Source organism: Erpetoichthys calabaricus, chromosome 11 (genome assembly GCF_900747795.2).
Source record: "Erpetoichthys calabaricus chromosome 11, fErpCal1.3, whole genome shotgun sequence".
Taxonomy (NCBI): Eukaryota; Metazoa; Chordata; class Cladistia; order Polypteriformes; family Polypteridae; genus Erpetoichthys; species Erpetoichthys calabaricus.
The window spans coordinates 157,139,425-157,160,590 of NC_041404.2; the positions used below are offsets into that span (position 1 = coordinate 157,139,425).

The window sequence follows — 21,166 nt, forward strand, 5'->3', positions numbered from 1 at the left end:
GCCCATTAGCCTTGATTTCAGATTACTGTGATCCCTTATGCGGCGAAGTTATTTGTAATATACAACAAAATCGCCAGTGGTAAATCAGGTCTTACAATGTCTAATGGAAAAACGTGTTTCTATATATACACATTAAGTAATAATATAATGCTGTTGACTTTGCTGTTTAGTCTGCCGGTTTATTTAACCCGATTGTGGTAAGGACGTTGTGAACCGTACATACCGTACAAGTGAACGGGTTCACCCCAAGTCATACATTACAATAATGCTAATATGTAGTTCGTCTCAAAATAAACTGTGTAGAAATTCCAAATGCACGCAGTAGGATATGATGTTTGCACGAGCGAATTCTAACAAATGTATTGCTTTTATATTTTTGATTTATACGTTTCATTAAAGCATTTGTAACGGACTGCATCGGGTAAGTTAAAGACAATACGATATTGTACATATATAGGCGAACGGCTTTCCTGGTGCTCTGCTTAAAGCGCTTTGAGCACGCCTAGGCGCCATATAAATAAATTATATTATTACGTATGTTAAATTGTACCTCTGGCGAAGCAAACGTCTAGCGTTAGAATAAAAGGACTAGATTAGCAAAGTATGTTTTGCTCTGCGAGTTTGGCAACGACCGTCCACTGCTTGTGTAGCATAAAAATGAAAAGACCATTGACGAGAAATTCTATTCGTAATGTAATAATACTATATTCCCACCTGTACTCTTGGCCCGTGGGGTACCTTATGGACGCTTCACTTCGCCGGACGTGGTTAGTGCTGGATTGGCAACTGCATTCATTTGTTTCCGTCCCCCCGAAAAGTTTAATCAAAGCACGTACACATCAATCAAATTCTGTGTTGATCGTTTTATGCGATTGTCCTTGTGGTGTTTTCCTAAGTGACCTTCCACTGGTCCGAAAAGCTCCGAGATCGTCAAATGTAATACTCGGCCAGCTATTGAAATAGAAACCACAGGCTTGCTCACACTGGGCACCAGTTTAGCAAGCGTGACTTTGGGTAAGGTTAAGAGCAATCTGAAACTGACCGTCAAAGTTACTGAGCTTCTGCTTCTACAGGAAATCTGCCTGCATTTCCATAAGTGTGTGTGTATCCGAAAGTGTGATTCCCAGACGTCTTACTTCCCCACACAGCCTAATAATTTACCGTCTATTGCTCCAGTGCTGCTTTTCACTAGGTTGTTGTTTTAGACCGACACTTTTGTGTCTTTCTATTCATTGGAATTTGTGTACACGGGAGGTTTTCTTGAAGCGATGTAAATGATTTATATGTTTACATTGTATGGGGCTAACTGGAACACAACCTTACGCTATAAAGCTGTTAACGTTGTGAAGAATTGTTGAAAAATATGGATATGAAGGGGTCAGGTAAACCAAATTGTAAATGGAATGGATTTTCTTTTTAAAGTTACATCAGAGATGCAACTTCATTTGCATGTGTATGTGTGTCTGGCTTACAGCAATTCACATCATCATTAAACAAAACTAATTACAAGTAAGCATTAGGCATTTTGCTCTCTTTTCCTAACACCCTGAACGTGATACCGGTCTTGTTAAAAGCGACATTTAAAAATAAAAGTTAATTTGTGAAACAGTCTGATGTCGACAAGCTGTGTCGATGGGCGAGGAATTAGTGGTACGTATTTGCAAAGCAACAATAAGTGAATGTACAAGCAGTACAGGTCCATTTAAAAAGGTAATGAGATGAACTCCACGGTATTACAATGCAATCTTTCTCCGTGGGAAAATACATGTAAAAGCTATTGAGATAACCGTGCAACCCTTTGGAAAGAGCAGTGTTTTGCCTACATTATTACTATTAATAATAATAATAAAAGCACGTTAATGTGCCAGTGTTGACAGTCAAGGTGATTTGCCAAGAGTTCCGCTCGGCTCTGTATTTCTCTCTTTCATCCCTTTGGCAAAACCTCGGCTGAACACGTGGCAGCCCCGACTGACTACAGAACAGAAAGATGAATGTGGGACACCAAAAAGCGAGATGTTTTCAATTTTCTTTAATTCATTGCAGTCCTTCTACAGCATAAATAAGGCGCAGTTTAGTGTTTCGCTTTTATTTAACATGTCAAGACCCCCCCCCCCCCCTTAAAGAAATCTTATAGAGAACAAACCCGAAAATCTGGAAATAGTTCGCATTTTCATACAAGCTCCCACCCAGACCCCGAAACTGTTTTGTACAGCAGCATAAATATGTCTAGAGGTAACTCCATTGACCCGCAGTCCAACTGCTTTTTGGCAAGGGCTGCGCCTTTTTTAACGTAGCAGGGAGGTTCATTTTGCAAGTGTGGTTAGAAGTATTTAATGTGTACATTTAAAACATTTGAATAATAAAATTGATGCCCTCCGTGTGTATTAAAAAACATGATTTGTTTCTATAGCCTTCCTTTCTAGGTCAAAATTCAGTGGCCACGGTGCACAACTTCATACAATGTCGACTAACGCGCTACCTTTAACACCGGGTTTTATCGGTTGCAAGACGGATACACAGAGAACCAATTATAAAGTAATTAGTATCATTTTAGAAACAGCTACTGATTAACTATTTAATAAAAAGAAATGGCTGTATTAACAATGCAACAGAATGCTATTTACGTGCTTAAAAACACCCATTAATGGATTTTAAAAGCTCGATTGTTACATAGTCGTTGAGATGAACACCAAGTTGACGTGTAGTGAAACGTCGGGACAAATAACATAATCGAACTTTTTTTCATAATTTGTTCAGTACATGTACTTTGAAAAACTGATAATATGGAAATAGGTGTTATAGTGGAAAGCCTGCTCCAGTGCACGGCAATAGGAGTCTCCATAATCCATACAGAACATCATACTGGAATCGGGCAAAGCCATTCTTTGCTGACAGGGAAAACAGTATTTCACATTTTGAATCATTTTTTGTTTTTTCAGGTGTAACAATCAAAAGAGTTCTTCAGCGTTCACAACAGTCTTGGATGATAGGAAATCGGTTTGGCGTTTTGAGGTTTCCAGGTGTCAGGCAACAGACCAGTTTTCATGTTTCAGAGCTCTAATAAACCGAAGTACTTTCTTGTTTAAATTTTATTTTCATTCAAACCGAAATTATCAGCCACTGTCAAGTGGGTATTACTAACATCAGAATAACAAGTTCACGAATTCTTGCTCACAAACCTAAGAAGTTATGCGTGGGTAGTTGTAATACAATATTAATATTAAGGCATTATTCATTAATAGAATTTGCAGATTCAATATACTACCTGTCCTACCCCAAAGAAGGTAATCACATTATAAAAATCCGACAGAAATGTTACCATAGACTTTGATTCAACATACAAAAACTGAGATCCTTAAACAATAACTGATATATTGTGCAATGCAGTCGTATGCTAATAATAATAATGTATGACGTCTGAACAATTCATTCAAGTTTAAGAAATTACAGTAAACGGATCTTAATTTACTGTCTTTCACAGGACATTGTATATTCCAGAACCCCTTTAAAATATGTAATTATTAAGTATTACCAATGCGTTTTGATAATTGGGCTTTTGGTAGCATTACATTTATTATGTATCGAACATTTCAAATAACCGTACAGCATTTTTTTCCCAGACTGTACAGCATTTTTTTTCCATATGAGAAAATGTCTGGCTGAGGTTCTTGTATTCACTGCAGCATAAGAATGAGCCATTCAGTTTAAATTTCGCTATGAATACCTACTATCATTTTGTATGTTGGAAGTGGGTTGACACCGAATTTCTTAACAAGCCTCCATTGTCTAACCGGTTGATTGAGTTCTGAGTCTCGGAGAGTAAGTGGCCACCTCCACTGTTAAATATAACGGTTCTTTAAAGGCAGTTTACTGGGACATGTGGTTCCTCGTAGAACCATTGCTTAAAAAGTTTCATTCCGGGAAGGGTTCTTTCCATATGAAACTGGTCCTTTGCGCTTTGAAAATGTTCCAAATAAGATTTAAAAACAACAGAACTCTTTCATGTAAAGTAAGTTACCTAGCAGGATACCAACAAGAAAACCTGAACTTGTGTTATTTAAAATCAGGAACCCACTAGTATTTCACAAATCTGTTATTCTCTCTTCAGGACTAGTTATAGAACCTGTAACGGATCCAAATATATTGAAGTAAATTCTAGAACCGTCATGTGAATTGTTTACCCGTGGTATCGTTATGAAGGTCCACTTTGGCACCTTTATCCTTAAGAGTGTCGGCAGCATTGAGATTGAACCCATCGCAAGGCACGTCCGCACACACCGATGCACTCATTACAACAGAAAATCGAGTTGGCATCCTTAAAATATACAGACGTTGAAAGATGCAAACAATGGATATTATAACGCCACGGGTTTATATAGTATTTAGCTAATTTTTGTATGTTAACACGTTGACGCAGCTGTTTAATTACTCTTGCATGCGATTATATATTAATTTTATCCAAACTTTAAGATTATTATAGTACAGCACCTCTAACCTTTCATTTGCCGGCTTCCCTGATAAATATTGATGCACATTGTATAAACCTAATATATAATACGCAGTCGTTAATGCTGTTATTACAGATGCATTTTAAATTACTGTAGACGTCTGTTCTGAATATTTATATATGGGCGAGTATTCAGATTTTAATTTTAATTTTGCAAAAAAAAAAAGTCAAATGGTAACATATTACAAAAGCCGGATATATAGCATTAGCCATGTATTTTTATAACATTTGCATTTACAACCAAAAGTATTACGTTTTATAAACTACCTATTTTATTTTTCTGGCATTTATATGTTTGCCTTTGAGTGACACAAAACACTTCCAAAGATATTAATTGGTCCGCTGAATTCGGTTCTCTGGAGAATTGTGTTTAGGATCCACGAATTAAATAAGGCTGTCTTGACGGCCATTCAGCGATCATTTGCTATGTATTTTATCATGTAGAAAGAAATGCGAGCACTTTCAAACTTCTCTGTCGAGGCTGCAATATCTATACCATCCTGTTGTCCCCATTCAGAAATAACACGGATTAGGTTCTTTTCATCCCAGTCTTTCGTTTGTCACAATGTCAAGTCTGTGCTCTGTTACATGAGCCGATGAACATAACCAGCGGTTCAGTTCCGCAGACTTCACATACGCTCCTTTTATGGTTCACAAACGCCAGTCCACCCACGTTCTTTATTTCTCTGTCTCGGTTTCTGTGGGGGAAGGCAATTTCTTGCTCTACTTAATGATAAATTTGGTGAAAGTGACACCTGTAAAATCAAACTCGCGTTAGTTCTAGGTTTTGTACCTTAATAGATGTCTCTAAAGGCCATCAAAAACAAAAAGATTTTTTTCCAAGGAGAAGTGCGAGGTGCGCATTATCCGATATTTTTAAAAGCTGGACGGTCTTATGCTTCTGCGCTCATACCTATGTGTCTTCAAGGTACATGTTGGCAATGTTTGAATATTGCGAATATCCTTGATGCCCAAAGTAGCGCTATAAATATGGTTCTGATTGCGCGGCGGTTAAGAGACTTGATATCTCAAATCTCGACTGGAGAAATTTGACAAGTTGGTAGCGTTGAGCTACGGGGTTGGGGTAGTGACTAATGCAGGTTACAAACCTTAATGCATCTGACAGCTGCAGCCCTGTAACTAAGATCTGCGATATGCGACCTTCTCAGCTACTGGCCTTGCGGGGAGGAATTAGCCGCTAAGTAACACGTCCTAAAGCCACCTTTCTGTTGGCGAGAGGATGGACTGGTTCCACCAGTTTTTCACGCCTGATGCCAGGGACTGTGCAATATGGTCGGTTAGATGTGTTTTATAGCTGTATTATTTAATTAAACATATTCGCACCTGCGTTTTCAGGAAATTACATTTTAGTCTAATCTGACGTACAAAAATCATGCACAGGTGATTTGAACCTGGCGCTCCTACTGAAATTATATTCAGGTTGTAGAGGGTGTTGAATTGTCTGATCACGTTAACCCCTTATACAGTCTGTTTAAACACATCGCAAGGCTACAATAACCGTATCTTAACATTAAGGTTTCCCTTAGTTCATTCAGACCACGGCCTTTTACTACTCATTCTAAATAACAGCTTGTATGTACGACTATTTAAACACTTGCTTTCCTAATAAAACGCACCTGTTGCGAAATCTTAAATTTGGTTGTGGTTTTTCCAGTTAGGAGAAATACTTCTGCTATGTTATGCGGGGTCCATTCAGTTCAGATTTTGTCTTCTCCCTTAATACATTTTGCTTTGTGCAAATACCCCAATCATGTAGAAATATAAGGATATAAAAAGAAAAAAAACGAGCAACTCCAGCTTATACTGTATGTCTGCATGATTAGGAGAACACCGCAGGGAAATGATACAAATTAATAATAATAACAATAAAAGCTTTCGTCGTTGTTTAAATATTAAATTAAACCAGCGAATGCACAGTTTGAACAGTGGTTCAATATAACGAGGGTTTCTTATAGGTTGTCATTTTTCACTTCTTTCTTCTTTGCTGTTTTTGCGAATCACATCTCCGATTTAAGAGTAACAAGCTACAATAGGTGTCCCACATTCCACTTAGTTTTTGTTAATACTTTGAAGTATTTCTGCTTTTCCATCTGCTGGAAATGTTGACCACACAAGACTCGCCTAAAGATTACTTCACAATTCTGTGCCTCCTGATTTATAACGTGCTAACATTATTAAAAATAATAGCTCTATAGTAGCACTTTACTGGGTTGTATAAATTCTCATAGCACCACTGCTTGACAACCAACCGTTTAATTCTGGGAAGGGTTCTTTTTTATCTAAAATGGGTTCTTTGCTTTGAAAGGGTTCCTAATATGAGGTCAAAACAGAAATCTTTAATTTATAGTCGGCTATATAGCAGTACAGATTAGGAAAACCTGAATTTAACCTGTGTTATTGTGTGCAACACAAGTCCTTTCAAAATCAGGAATCCTTTGGCATTTCACAAATCTGTCATCAAAATGCATATTTAGGGAACATGTTACAGATTTAGATAAATAAAGGTTCATTCTGGAACCTTCTTATAGATAGCAATTGAAGATACACCATTGTTTGTACTAAATCTTCTTGGTATTAGATAGGTGGTTCATTTGTTTCACCTTTTAACAGTGTCGCGCTGTTCCACTTTAATTCAAATAAAAAGCATCAACAAGCTGTTTAAATGGTCATATACTGTAGTTAATTCTTTAGAGTATTCAAATTCTTGATGTCAATTTAAGATACTACAGATTTGTCCAAAAAGAAATAAATAAATACATATTAGTGTAAATATCCAGAGGTCACTTTATATTGTATGTCTATTATCATAATGTTGTGACTTTCACAATTCGTGGATTCTCCTTCCAGCCAGATCCTTGCACCAACTCCAATACAATGCCAGCTCACACGTTGTTTTGCTGAAGACTCATTTAATATAGTTTTCAATCTGTGAACTGTTATCTAAAAGAAAAAATGTTTAAGTTTAGACTCTTTAATTTATTGATCCTGTAACCTTGGTGTGGATAAGCCAGTTAATAAATTGAACAAAAGGATACATTGATTTCTTGTATTATTGGAGAAAGCGTGTTGACCGTTGTGCTGTTTGTAATAACTAATTATATCATAAGAAATGACCATGTAAATATTTAACTTGCTTTATCCCATAATAAATCCTGCATTTTATGTATTTAGTTTTTTTTTTGTTGAGGTTGTAATTGTGAAAGAAGAGCATGGGGTGAAATTTGATATTTAGTTGTTTTTATTGAAACAGGTTTAACCTTTTCACTTAATTACTAACAACTGAATTGCCAAAGGCACATGATTATCCTAACAACTCATTCACTGACTAAAGAACATCTTTTTTTTTTTTTAAGCAAGAATTCATTAAACGCTAAATAGGAGGAAACATAAAACCTCATAGAATTTAAAAGGGGAGGGAAGAATCTTCATTGTTTGACATCAAGGGCCTAGTTCAATGGTAGCTCTGACAAGTTTCCTCATTTGAGGATTTAAATTTATTCTCCCTCTGCTCACTCTTTAGTTTACTAGCTTTCACCTACGAGTCCCTTTATATAATCTAGAGATGTAAAAGTAACGTCTGCCAAGACCACAGCTTCATACGGTTTTCATTCCAATTTGCAACAACTTTTTTTATTATGTTTTCAGGATACTCGATCAACTGGCCAAAACAGAGAAGCCCTCACATATTACAGATGAGACTTGCTTTCATCAACTGAGCAACAGTGTTACTGAAAATACTAAATGTGACGCACTGAGCTACATTAATTAATGGAGCATCATTTAGAATCGGAAAAAAATGCATTACAGTCCCCAGAAGACCATCTTAAAGTCTTCTGTGTAAATTCAGGCGTCGTTTAAAAAAAAATGGCAGTCACTTTTTGAAGCCATGGCCCAGATGAGATGGTACTAATATCTACAGCTACTTCTTTGTTTTTCTTTTTATTTCAACATTGTGTTTTCCATTGAAATTTTTTTCTTGTTAAATAAAAATCTTATTGCAAGAGAGCTGGCAAGTGGGTAAAGATCGACTACAATGGAGTTTGCAATTTCTCGCCTTATCTATATAGAGTTTAAAGGATTCTCCAGTCTCTTCCTGTTCCAATTATGTATGTGTTTATCAAGGGTCTCTAAGATGTCCTCGCATAAGTGTGGGCGCATGTACAATTGTGCACTTTGGTGGAATTACAATACGTGGTTTGTTCCTGCCTTGTAGCAAGTGTTGCTGGGAAAGGCACTGGCACTATGCAACCCTGTAATAGAACTTTGCTTAATAAAATGGATGGGAGGGTGGATGGATGACTAGCCTAAGGCATACAGTGAGGAAAGCCTCACTTAAAAGGGACTTCACTCTCCTATCTTGTTTCTGATGTTTTATTCATCTATCCACACATTTTGTAGATTTATAGGATCATTATTGTCACAGTGGTGTGAAATTCTTACTGGTATATTCCAATTTCAAACCCCACCTAATTTAGACACAGACAAGAAGACCATGTAGACGCCACACAGACGTTTATCAAGCTAGGGTTCAAACCTAGTCCCCTAAAGTCATGAGGCAATGCTGCTCTGCTTTATTTTTTTTGTTTTTATAATGTTATTCATATTAACTAAATCATTTTGTGAGAGTCTTTGCTATGCAAAATTCTCTATATGCAATGGATTCTCAGTTTATTTAATATAGCACTACTCTCAACAGTTCAAATTTTGGCACAAAATACAAAACTATCAATTGTCAGAAATAATAAACTACAAACGCAGACTATGCGGTATGATAAACTGTAGTAAAGATGAATGAGAAACCGATCCCTTTTTGCTGTTATTTCTATTCAGCGGTTATGGAGCTGTGGAGCATTCCCATCTGTATTGCATGAATTAGTAGCCAAACGCATTGCAAAAAGAAAGTCTTATGTTGTGTTGACTATCCCATTTTAAATCTATTGCCCTCAGTTGGGTACAAATATAAAATATCACCTAATCTATCTTACATTTTCACTTGCAAATCCATATATGCAACTATTTTAGGTCTAGTTCATATCTCATGAGCTACCTTTAAAAAGGACTTCCTGTTTTCTCAATGTAATAGTGGAAAACGGTTATTTCCTTTAACAATATTTTTCCATATTTACTCATAGCATGAGACTAGCATTCATTCAAGCTTTCAACTATTTTGTTCCTTGTCAGCTTTACTGGTTCTCAGTAAAGAGAACCACAGGAGGTGCCTTAAATGCATTTAAATCTTTTGAACTGAGGCATTACATTTCCATAATATTTTGTTTTTGTTGTTTTTAGTTAGTGGATTTAAAATTAGTAAAGAAAGCAAATACAAGTTTACCATATCCTCTAAAGCTTTTTCCTTTCATACTCACAGGAAATGAGATGAAGAAATTCTTCTACTGTTACTTCTTATTTAAAAAAAAAAACAAAACAAAAAAACCCACACCCACATTGTAGGTAGTTATGGCACCGATATATCCTGATGTCCAACATTTCAAAATGTAAATAGTGAAATTAATTACATTTCAAAGTACCAAAATAATTTATTTAGGAGTCATGACAACACCAAAAATTGCATAAATAGGTGTGGTTCGATTTGTAAGGTATATACTGTAAAAATCTATTTTGATATTGAATGGTTTCCCTCCAGGGAGGCTGTCAAGTACAGCTTCAATTTATTAAAATATAGATATATTTTTTATACATGCAATGTTTCTAAAAAATTTTATGGAATATTGGCTCTGGCCCTAGCAAGTGTTATGTCAAAGAAAATTAAACTTTCTTTTTATGAGTGACAACTCATTCTTGGACAAGCATCTTTTGACTTATTGTTAAGTGTGGCAGCAAGTCAGTTCCTTAAATTTAGAGATAAATGTCTCCAGTCCTTTGTAAATATTACCCTATTGGAGGAAGATAAGTTTACTTCTATTTTTTGCTTAAAAATACTGATTTCTTTATATGTAGCCACATGACATATATTTGTGAATATGTATTTTAGAACTAGAGAAGCAAAGATTAGGCCAGAACTCTTTGGATGCAGCATTTGAAACCGAATAAGTCGCAGACATCTCTGTGTTTTAAAGTCAATTGGTGTAATATCATGTTTGTCTTTTACTATTGAGGATGAAATTTTATTTAATTACAGAAATAGGTCTTCCCTGAACATATATCATAGATGGCCTGTTGTAAAAATGCAGGGGTCTTTGCAAGATGCATTATCATACTACACAAAGGCGGTCCTTACCAAGTGTCTTGAATTTTTTTTTGCTCAGACTGGTGAAGACAACTCCTAATTTGGAAAGAACTGTTTGATATGTAAATACGCTGTCATTCTGACTCTCTGGAAATGAGGTTCCATCCACCCAAAACTTTACTTTGATTGCCAACAGAAGAATTGCTGGCATGCCGCTTTTGAACCAAACAATTTTACTCATTTTGAACATGTCAATGCGTGGAGGAATTATCTGAATGTACAGCTCAGACAGTGCATGAATTGCTTGACATTTAGACCTGTGCAGGTTTGCTCAGCCTACCCCAACTCTCCCAAGAGGAATGTGATAAACTCATTTTACACCCCATGGTTTGCATAGACAACAAAGTCTAAGGTGCAATAAAAGCTCCTCAAATTAAAATCCTCATCAAGTGACATATGTGGAATAGATTGTCAGAAAATGGCTTAAAATGCACAATTCTTAATGCAAATAGAAAATGGTTTGCAAAGATTGTACTCTTGCTTCATCCATCGCAGATTTCTTTATTTAGCTCACAGAGCTAACACTTCATTAGACTTAAGCTCCTGCGAGACTGCTAGTAATACATCTTAATAAAAAGACTCCATAAATTGTATTGGGGTGTTACTCCTTGCTCTTGGTTATATATCAAAGTCCTTGTTCACTATAGTCCATATAAATTAAAGCGTTGAAGCTTCTTCCCAAATTAGATTGTTTCGTCATGAATACAGAATATGGCAACTTGTGTATCATATCATATCAGCAGTGTCAAGATTATTTTATTTTCTAAAAGGTAAAGGTTACTGCCTACCCCTCCCCCCCCAAAAAAATGATCTAGGGAATTAATCACTAATGCGGGTGTATGCTTAATTGATACCTCAAGAGAATGCAAGCGACTGTTCTTTTTATTTATTTAATGTCAGTCAAAGCAGTCTATCTTTTGCCACAAAGACTAGCTTAGCACCAAAGTTGAGTAGATGTTGCCAATGAATATTTGCTCTTGGTTATAAACAGCATATCTGTAATGCAAACGGCAAAACGGCAGTTGTCTACTACTATACACTTTTCATTACCTCTTCTTACACAAACTGAACTACTTCTAAAAAATAAAAACTCCTCTCTCTTACATTTACATAAGTGAAACCGAGAGGCAATATATAAGGAAAAATTTTTTGATATAAAATATACATTCACAAAAAAAAAAAAAAAAAAAACATAATTAGCAAAGTAGAAAACAGTGGATCTAGCACTTGGAAATACTCAACCATATGGCTCACCGGCAACTGTTCAGGAGATCTTTTAACCTGTCATCTGGTGTATAAATAGAGACCCTAAATACACACTGTGAAATGTCACAAACTGCTTTGGACCTCTCTATTTTTGTGCATTAGCCGTCAAACTCCACCTTTTTGACATTTGGAGAATACTTGGTAAAGGGCCACACTGTATCAGATCCCAGACTGTCGTTTGTTGCTAAATAATTAGCAAACCTGAGCCTCCTCAGAGGAAAAATTTGGGTTTTATGTACTAGTTCAAACCGAGGACATGCAGTCATGATATTTTAATGTCTGAGCATTCAGATAAAACTGTGAAAATGTTTCATTGGTGTAAAGCAAAGAATGTAAAAATGAATGAAGAAAGCTTTTGTGTTGCTCAAATTATAAAAAGAAATAAAAAAAATTGTACCAAATACTACCTACAACATACAGTTGGGGCTGTTTGCTCGTTACTTCAAGCTAGAATGAATTTGACTGGGAGCACAGGGGCTTTATGCAAGCATTCTGTCCCCATCCATACCAAAGATGTGGTAGATTATTTAATTGGTCCTCTAAATGTGTTAGGTGGGAAGTAGTGTGTGTTCATGTGAGTAAATATTCTGGTTGAATCTATGTCCCAGCCGGGCCTTGTGTCTAGTGTTGCTGCCATTGTGAACATTTCTCTCAGATTCTGTTATAAACAGATGGAATTCTACTGTACTTCTGTACTTGTAGGCCACCTTGAGATAGTTTTTAGCAATTGGGTTGTTTGCATTTTGATTAAATACATCTAAATGATTCTGTCTCCTCAGATCCAGTTCAGGGTCAAGGGGCCATGACCCTGAACTGGATTAAGGGGGCTGTAAAATGAATGGATGCATCCTCTAATCTATTTTTATTTATTTGCAGAGGTGCTCATTCTTATTTAACCATTGTAAATTAAAGCAATATTTAAGACTGGCAAAGAAATTTTTCTGTAGAAACTGCAGAATGACAAATTCATTTATGGTAGAGCACTGGTAATACACAGTTTGTCTGTTTTTCCAGCCTAAAACAATTTCATATTTAAATAATCAAATGCATAATTCCAATACACACAACTGATATCTGAATTGCTTCATCATTTGCATAAATCTAGTGTGCAAATTAAATTACAGTTCAAGGTGAACGATATGCTAAATAATTAAAATAATGCTGTGTTTCATAGACGCTGATTAGCATTATCATGCACAGCCCTTGATTTGCTTATGGGCTGCTCTGCTGTTAGTGAAATTTTTTTTATAGATTTGGAGAATAAACACAAAAACGTCATGGTATTTGAAAATGTCAGAGCATACACGGGCAAAAATAAAAAGTGGAATTCCATGCTTTGACCTCATATTCCGCATTTCGTGTCAAATCTGCTCTACTTCTGTGTGCAACAAAAGTAGCCATTTTGACTTCCCTGTCCCAATATGAGTGGAAAACATTGTATTTTCCTAAAACATTATCCAAAATGAAAACTGTTTAGTATTACTTAATTATAGATTTTTTTAAATGAAATATTGACATGCTGCAGCCACAGGGAATTCCGAGTGAAAGCATTACAAGTAATGTATTCTAGACTAATTAGGAATATTTCAAACAACTAGCAAAACAAAACAAAAAAATCAAAAGAATATTTTGAAAGAACACAGAAAACCAACATTTGGAAACACAACATGCTACTGGATTGTTTGGCAACTCTATTATTATCCTCCATAGGCAAATGTGTAGGTCTCCTCTGTCACAGACAGGCATTTCATCCATGATGGCTTACAGTCTTGAGCACCCTACCTCTGAGACAGACCCCAGAACACTACAGAGAAGAAAACAAGAAATAAAATGGAAAGGTACTGTATATAACCTATCATTCGACGTATTAAACTGTTGGTAATTGACTGTCTGTTAGATGAGTACTCTGTTACTACTCCTGTCAAAATCATGTGTACTGTACGTTACATTCACTATAATGAACTAGACTTGAGTTTGCACAGACATCTGTTTTAGTCTTTCCTCATCACCCAGCCCCCCATAACCCCCCCCCCCCCCCCGAGTTTTAGAAAATGACCCACCATTAACAACAAACTTCCGAATGACTTTTCACCAGCAGTGCAGTTCCACATGAATATTCTTACAATACTGGAAAACTGGACAGATTTCAAAATTCTTTCACCTTGATACAGTATTAGTTCTTTTATTCCTGTAGTGTTCCGAATGCTAACCTATTAACAGGCCAGAAGGAAGGAGAACCCCATGCTGTGACTCAAATGAAATTTAATTGTTTGACATGTCTTGAGGTTTTTGTTTTTCTTCAGAGCCTAAAATATTAGAATATGATCAATTTTCATAACATGTTTAATGTGGTGTTCATCTTAATCCAAAGCCTGAGCCTCCAGCATCTGACACAATGGTAGAAACTAAAACTGGATGGTCCATTAATTCATCATGGGGTATGCTCCCCCATATACGGACAATTTGGTGAAGGCGGTCCACCTGACATGAACATCTGTGAAATGTGTTGGAAAAAGAAGTGTTTCTGGGGAAAAAAAAAAAGTCTCATAGACTTGGGAAGAACATGTGAAATCAGCACAGACCATATGATGCACTCTAAAAAACAAAGGTAACAAAGCAGTTTTCAATGGTATGCCATAGGGGAACCATTTTTGGTACCCAAAAGACCAATCCACAAGAATGTTCCAGAAAGAACCTCTCTTAATTTAGTTATGTAACAGGCTCCATACAGTAAATAACCGCAAGTAGATGGTAACAGATTTGTGAAATACCAATGGGTCCCAATTTTAAAAAGATCCATGCACCATGCTGCATACTTACAGTAACATGGACCACATCCAGGTTTTCTAAATCTGTTAGTGTCCTGCTAGGTAGCCTACTATACATTAAAGATTTTTCTGCATATTAGGAAGTTTTTCAAAGCACAAAAAACTAACTTCATATGCCAAGTCTTTCCAGAATGAAACTGTTCTTTGTCAAGCAATGGCTCTATGAGAAACACACAACCCAGTAAATAACCTTACAGTGCCATTTAAGAACCTTTATTTTTAAGAGTGCAGTCTACTCCATGCACACTTTAGTCCCAGAAAGAATGTTTATCTATTTGAATCCATAACATGTTCCAAAAATAACCATAAATATATGATAGCATATGTACTGTATGAAATACTGATGGGTTTCCTGATTTTAAAGGGTCCCTTGTTGCTTACAATAAAACATGCTAAGTTCAGGTTTTCCTGATCTGTCATATCCTGCTAGGTTGCCTACTACACATTATAGATTTCGGTTTCAGCCACATATATTTTTCAAAGCCCAAATAACCAATTTCCTATGCAAAGAACTTTTCCTAGAATTAAATGGTGCTTTGGGAAGCAATGTTTCAACGAGGACCCACACAACCCAGTAAAGTACTATTAAAGAACCAGTCAGGGACGTTCTTAGGCATAAGCGAACTACACATCCGCGTAGGGCCCCGACCCGGCCCCAACTTGCAATTTTTTTTTTTTTTTTTTTTTTTTTTTTGACGGGCTGTGGGCCTGGGGCTCCTGTCACACCCCTGGCACTGCAGTCGTCTGTGCCAGTCCTAGGAAATTCAGTTCAGTGCATCTCTTAGTCTTATTAACAATGGTAATTTATTATCCAAATTGCAATCTTTACCTAAATCCCTAATAATATTGTCACACCGTCGTAACTTCGCCAAATGCACTATAGCAAACGTTAATTTTAGAGGTTCGTTTCAGATTCATTCAGAGAGATCCCCATAAAATCATGAAACATCCCTATCCAGAACAAAATCAATATTTTACCACTCTGCATACACATGTACATGTAGGCCTACTGGTCATCTAAGGCCTTTTCCGGACATTTTATTAGAACACCTTCCTGAGGTCAGGGGGGCTCTGCCCACCCGGACCTACCCCCCCATCCGGGGCCTGCACATTTCTGAACTGCATAGGGCCTCCACCCAAACTGCTAAGAAAGGCCCTAAACCAGTATTCATAAGAGTCGGAGCAAATGCTGCGCCAACTTCTACGCCTGCGTACACTTGTCACCTGCTATATGACTTTAAGTTGCATATTTTGGTCACGTTATCAGGAAAGAATGCAGCTTGACCAAGGTATATCTGTGAGGTGAATGTAGAATTTACATCATGGGGCAGAGTTTCGCATGAAGTTTCGAGGCAGTAGTCCTAACCACTGCGCCACTCCAATATCGGAAGATGAAGAAAATTGTTATTACTTTTGTAATGTGCAGATTTGTCCTAAAAATCTCATTTGTGTTGATATATATATATATATATATATATATATATATATATATATATACATACTGTGGTAGGTTGGCACCCTGCCCGGGATTGGTTCCTGCCTTGTGCCCTGTGTTGGCTGGGATTGGCTCCAGCAGACCCCCGTGACCCTGTGTTCGGATTCAGCGGGTTGGAAAATGGATGACATATATATTATATTTTTTTAAGCGAATATACCAGCATGGCACGCAGGGCTGCTGGGAAATACGACAAACCATTTCTCCCAGTTCAGACTCAATAGAATAGAGTGGTGCAGTGATAAAATGTTCATTAAACAGAATAAAAAATAAATAAACAAGGTTCCCTTGGAGTTTTTAAAGGAACAGCCTTACATAGATTATGGTAAAAAGGCACACGTAATGCTACAATATAAAAAATAAACAGAAATCGGACTCGCAAGGTTTCGTTAAGAATGAATCTGGAAGAACGATTCCCACTGTCTGGATGCAAATTAACTCAGACAGAAATAATTATAGTGGCATTATTTAAAACCACGATACTTGATCCTGCATGGTATTTTTGTAAATGGTAACACGATTCCGTTTTTTTCCATCTCGTGGTTTGTAGCATTTTTAGAACATTTCTGAACAGTGCCTGAATGCAGTTTCATAACGTTTATATGCTAAGTGCGCACATATGAACCACCGATACTGTTTAACCCGTAAATATGCCTTCTTAATCTTTTAATGTATATTAAACGGGCAGTAAAGGAGTATGGCGCTTGATGTGTAATTAATTAATTAAGGAGTTATAACGCCGTCATGTAGTGTCTTGGTTTAAATTGCTGGGGTCTGCTGTCTTGCCGAAGCCATGAATTGATAAATGGACGTGAAAATGAATATGGAATGAATGTGCATAAGCTTTGCAGTAAGTGTTGTTCTGTATTTTTATATGCATTCGGGTGTCTTAGTGACACAGCAAGCAATGCGGACGAACGTTTCAATCCCTGAATGGAGTGTCCTCCTTATGAAGCTTAAGCATTATCCCCAGGGACTCTGTTTTTCCCCAAAGTCACGTAGTTTGGCAAATGTAAAGTTTCAAGTGTGGCTGCCCTAGTTTTTTTATGATTAATGTTGTCAAGGTATGCTCCAGCTCCTCTCACACTGGCACTGTTTTAAAGTGGATAGTAGTGCATGTGTAAATATTACGGTTAATATAGTTTAAGAAAAATAAACCCGTCCGCGCGTTACCTGTTTATGCATAAAGTAAACAGAACTTGTAATTAAACATTTCTAACAATAGCACTAATTGCTTGCAGGGAACTTACTGGCTTCCTTATATATTATATATATATAAGAAGGGGGGGGGGGGGGGGGGGGGGGGGTTTGGTCGGTCGCAGCCCAAAACAAGCCTCCGCAGAACAATTACCTTTGATTATCCGCGGTTACAATTGATTGCACGTGTGCCAAGAACGCCTAGAAACCGGAGGTTCGTGTGTGTGAGGGGCGTTGCGGGGGCAGTGGAATGGCACACTTTAGAAAACGGGAATTTGTACAACTAGACCATTGCGTTGTTTTTTTTTCCTGCAACCCTCCCCGTGTGTTAACAAAATTGGGGGGCATGATTGGAATGAAGCAGCTATAGAGACGAGAACATGGAAAGTGTTTCAGGACCTGCGAAGTTGACATCTTACCATTTGGATATCTGCACGCCAGGCACTAAAACGTGCTTGGAAATGCGATATTTGTTTTCGGTTTATTGCCACTTTCCTAACGATAAATCTATTTCTCCGAATACACGTGGGAATACGCGATGCTATCTGCCAACACCGCCACCCCCCTTTCAGCCTGCATTGCTATTTAAATAAGCGCCCAACAGCCAACATTTATTAGCTTGCTGACCGCTGTCGCGATCTCTCCTTTCATAAAGCCGCTATTTGTTTATCTCCAGACTGCATTGTCCAGGTCTGAATGCTGAATCATTATTTCCACTCGCTGTATGGTATTACAGGAAAGTCTTCATAGCTTTAGGACGAATTGTTGGGAGAAAATTAACACACACCGGTGTGCGCATTAAAAAAAAAACGTGAAATCTTACCTGGCTTTTAAACGTCCTCAGTTCAGTTATTGCAGAGCACCACCCTACGCGTTCAGAAAGACATCGTATCCTCTTAAGAATTCTGGGCTACAAAAATTATTTTCTGTTTTCTCGGCCTTTTATCAAAACAGAATATTTTAAAACCTGATGCTAAAAAAGCTTCTTAAAACATATCCATTTCTAACATTCAGCAAAATCAAATGAATGTGCAGCTGCTACCTGGATAAAACCATTCTGCTTTCTCATTTGGAACATGCCATGATATAAGGGGTAGGCCAATGAGTAGAATAAACTGGTGAATAATTACCAATTCAAAAACGTATTATACCCACTGGCATCATCACGTAGCAATCATGCTTTGTTGTTTTTTCTGAAAAAAGAAGCAATTTGGAGGCATCCGGTGTAGTAAGGCTAAGCATAAAGTAAAGTGCATGAGTTGGACAGCGAGTACAAACTTTTTCAAGGAGTGTGAACCTTTTTTTTCCTTTACTCAATGTGGCCATTTATTATTCTTTATTATTCTTTTCCAGTACAAAATGAGTATGTTTACACAACCTATGTTCTTCAGTATTCAGTTGCTGGCAAGGGATTGGTGAAACAAACATTGTCAGCTAATTGAAATGAAATCAATTTCGTTAGATAAACATTAGTGAGGAAAAGCAAGCAACATAAATTTGAAAAAGGAAAAACAACCAAAACAGAGACTGAAAAAAGATTTCATATGATCCTCACATGTGCCTTATATACTTAATTAAATGCCTTCAAAACTGAGTGATCGGTACCAGGTGTCCCCCCCTGATATTTCTTTGTTTTCCAGTACACTCTAAACTGCACTATTCTGGGTTGCATGGTTCCTCATTGAACCTTTACTTGACAAACAACCAGTTCATGCTGGGGAGGATTCTTTGCTTATGAAGTCAGTTCTTTAAGATTCCTAATTTGCGAACAAAAGAGAAATCATTAATTTATAGGAGGATCCGAAGCAGGATACTGAAGATCAAGAAAATCTGAACTCGGCCTGTGTTATTGTATGCAGCAAGAGTCATTTTAAAAACAGGAACCCAATGATGTTTTACAAGTCTGTTATCATTTATTAATGGCTATTTATGGGAATGGTTGCAAATCTGGATAAATAAAAGTTCTTTCTAGAACCTTCTTTTGGATGTTTTTTTTTGGGGGGGGGGGGGGTCTAATAAATGGTTCCATTTGGCATCACAGTCACACTTTGATTTTTAAGTGTGTTAGGTGCTAGAGAGGTAGAGTCTCTAAACTGAATTTAATTGTACACGCAGGGTCGGATAATCTGCTCTTTTTTACAGCCTCTACAGACTGGTAGGAGGGAAGTTATTCATCCTGCTATGAGGTACTGAAATATAAGGGATAATCTTGGGAATATATAGAATTAGCGCCAATTGGGACACTGGCAAAGCAACTCTAATATGTACACCTTTATATAATGCATTCACAATGCTCATTTTCTCTTTTAATGCACATTAAACATATTTCTTTGCAGGCTTTCCATTACAAGCAATGCTCCTAGGAAAATTTGTAATCTGAAAATATGTAATATTCCAAGCTGAAATTTGTTTGGAATATTTTACTAATTGAGTTGCCATCATTTGGGAGTGGGGTTAATTATTTTATCATCAATTGTGATGAAGAGAAACTGATGTGTCATTGATTACGTTTAATTATGTATAACCTGACAATATGCATTAAGAGCTTTCTGAAGGATTGGTGAACTTTCAGCCCTTGGATTTTATGCACTGGTCTCATGATATTTAGTATAGAAATATATTTTTCATTTCACTTTAAACATTTTCTTAGCTACTGTAATTTATGACTTTTACATTTTTTCCTAATCTTCTCAAAGTGCTTTGCATAGACAATGTGTAGCATCCACCTGGATGATACAAAAGCAGACATTCTGCACCAGTAGGCCTATCATACATTTGCTATGAGGTGGTGAAGTGGTGAGAAGGATAATTAACCAATAAGGTGCAGGGGATGGTTAGGTGGGCCAGAAGGACAATTTAGTCTGGACATTGGGAAACACTCCACTCTTTACAAATCTTTTATGACCACAAAGAAACAGCACCTAAGCTTTATGTCTCATGTGAAGGATGGTGCCAATGTTTACAGCACAGTGTCCCCATCACTGCATTGTGGCATTGGGATCCACACACAAACCATATGGCACATACCCCCTAATGACCTCACCAACACCTCTTCCAGCATCAACCCAAGTTCCTAGATGGTCTTCCATTCAAGTACTGGCCATGTCCAAACAGTCTTAGCATCAGGTGGATTACCTGTTCTGAAGTGCAGGTGCTAAGGCTGCTAAGAATCTGTACACAGTCACACAAATGATCATATGTTCTGTGGTGACTGACGTTAATACAAAAAAAGCTGAGAAATTAGATTTTTTAAATTCTGTCAGCATTATTAATGCATTTCAGCTGAGAGTATCAATTGAGCACCTTTCATTTTACATGGAACCTTTAAATGGTGGCATAAACTTCCTATTGAGTGACATGGTGACACAGTACTTAGACCCTATTCCAACTAACACTGTGGGTCCTTTCTAGAAAGGGTTGTATCCTCTTGCTTGTATATCCATCCATCCATCCATCCATTTTCCAACCCGCTGAATCCGAACAGAGGGTCATGGGGGTCTGCTGGAGCCAATCCCAGCCAACACAGGGCACAAGGCAGGAACCAATCCCAACCCACCGCAGGACACACACAAACACACCCACACACCAAGCACATACTAGGGCCA

At 37.2% G+C, this 21,166-nt stretch overlaps 1 protein-coding gene and 1 long non-coding RNA gene across 5 annotated transcripts in view; both read right to left on the reverse strand.

The window, feature by feature from the left end:
- tnrc18 (trinucleotide repeat containing 18) overlaps nt 1-18,502 on the reverse strand; it is a 143,936-nt gene extending 125,434 nt beyond the window's left edge. The window contains exon 1 of the mRNA XM_051933759.1: nt 18,385-18,502. The gene's annotated coding sequence lies outside the window, so the exon portion shown is untranslated. The remainder of the gene's footprint in view (nt 1-18,384) is intronic.
- LOC127529615 (uncharacterized) overlaps nt 1-21,166 on the reverse strand; it is a 487,131-nt gene that overhangs the window by 313,958 nt on the left and 152,007 nt on the right. The window lies entirely within an intron of this gene.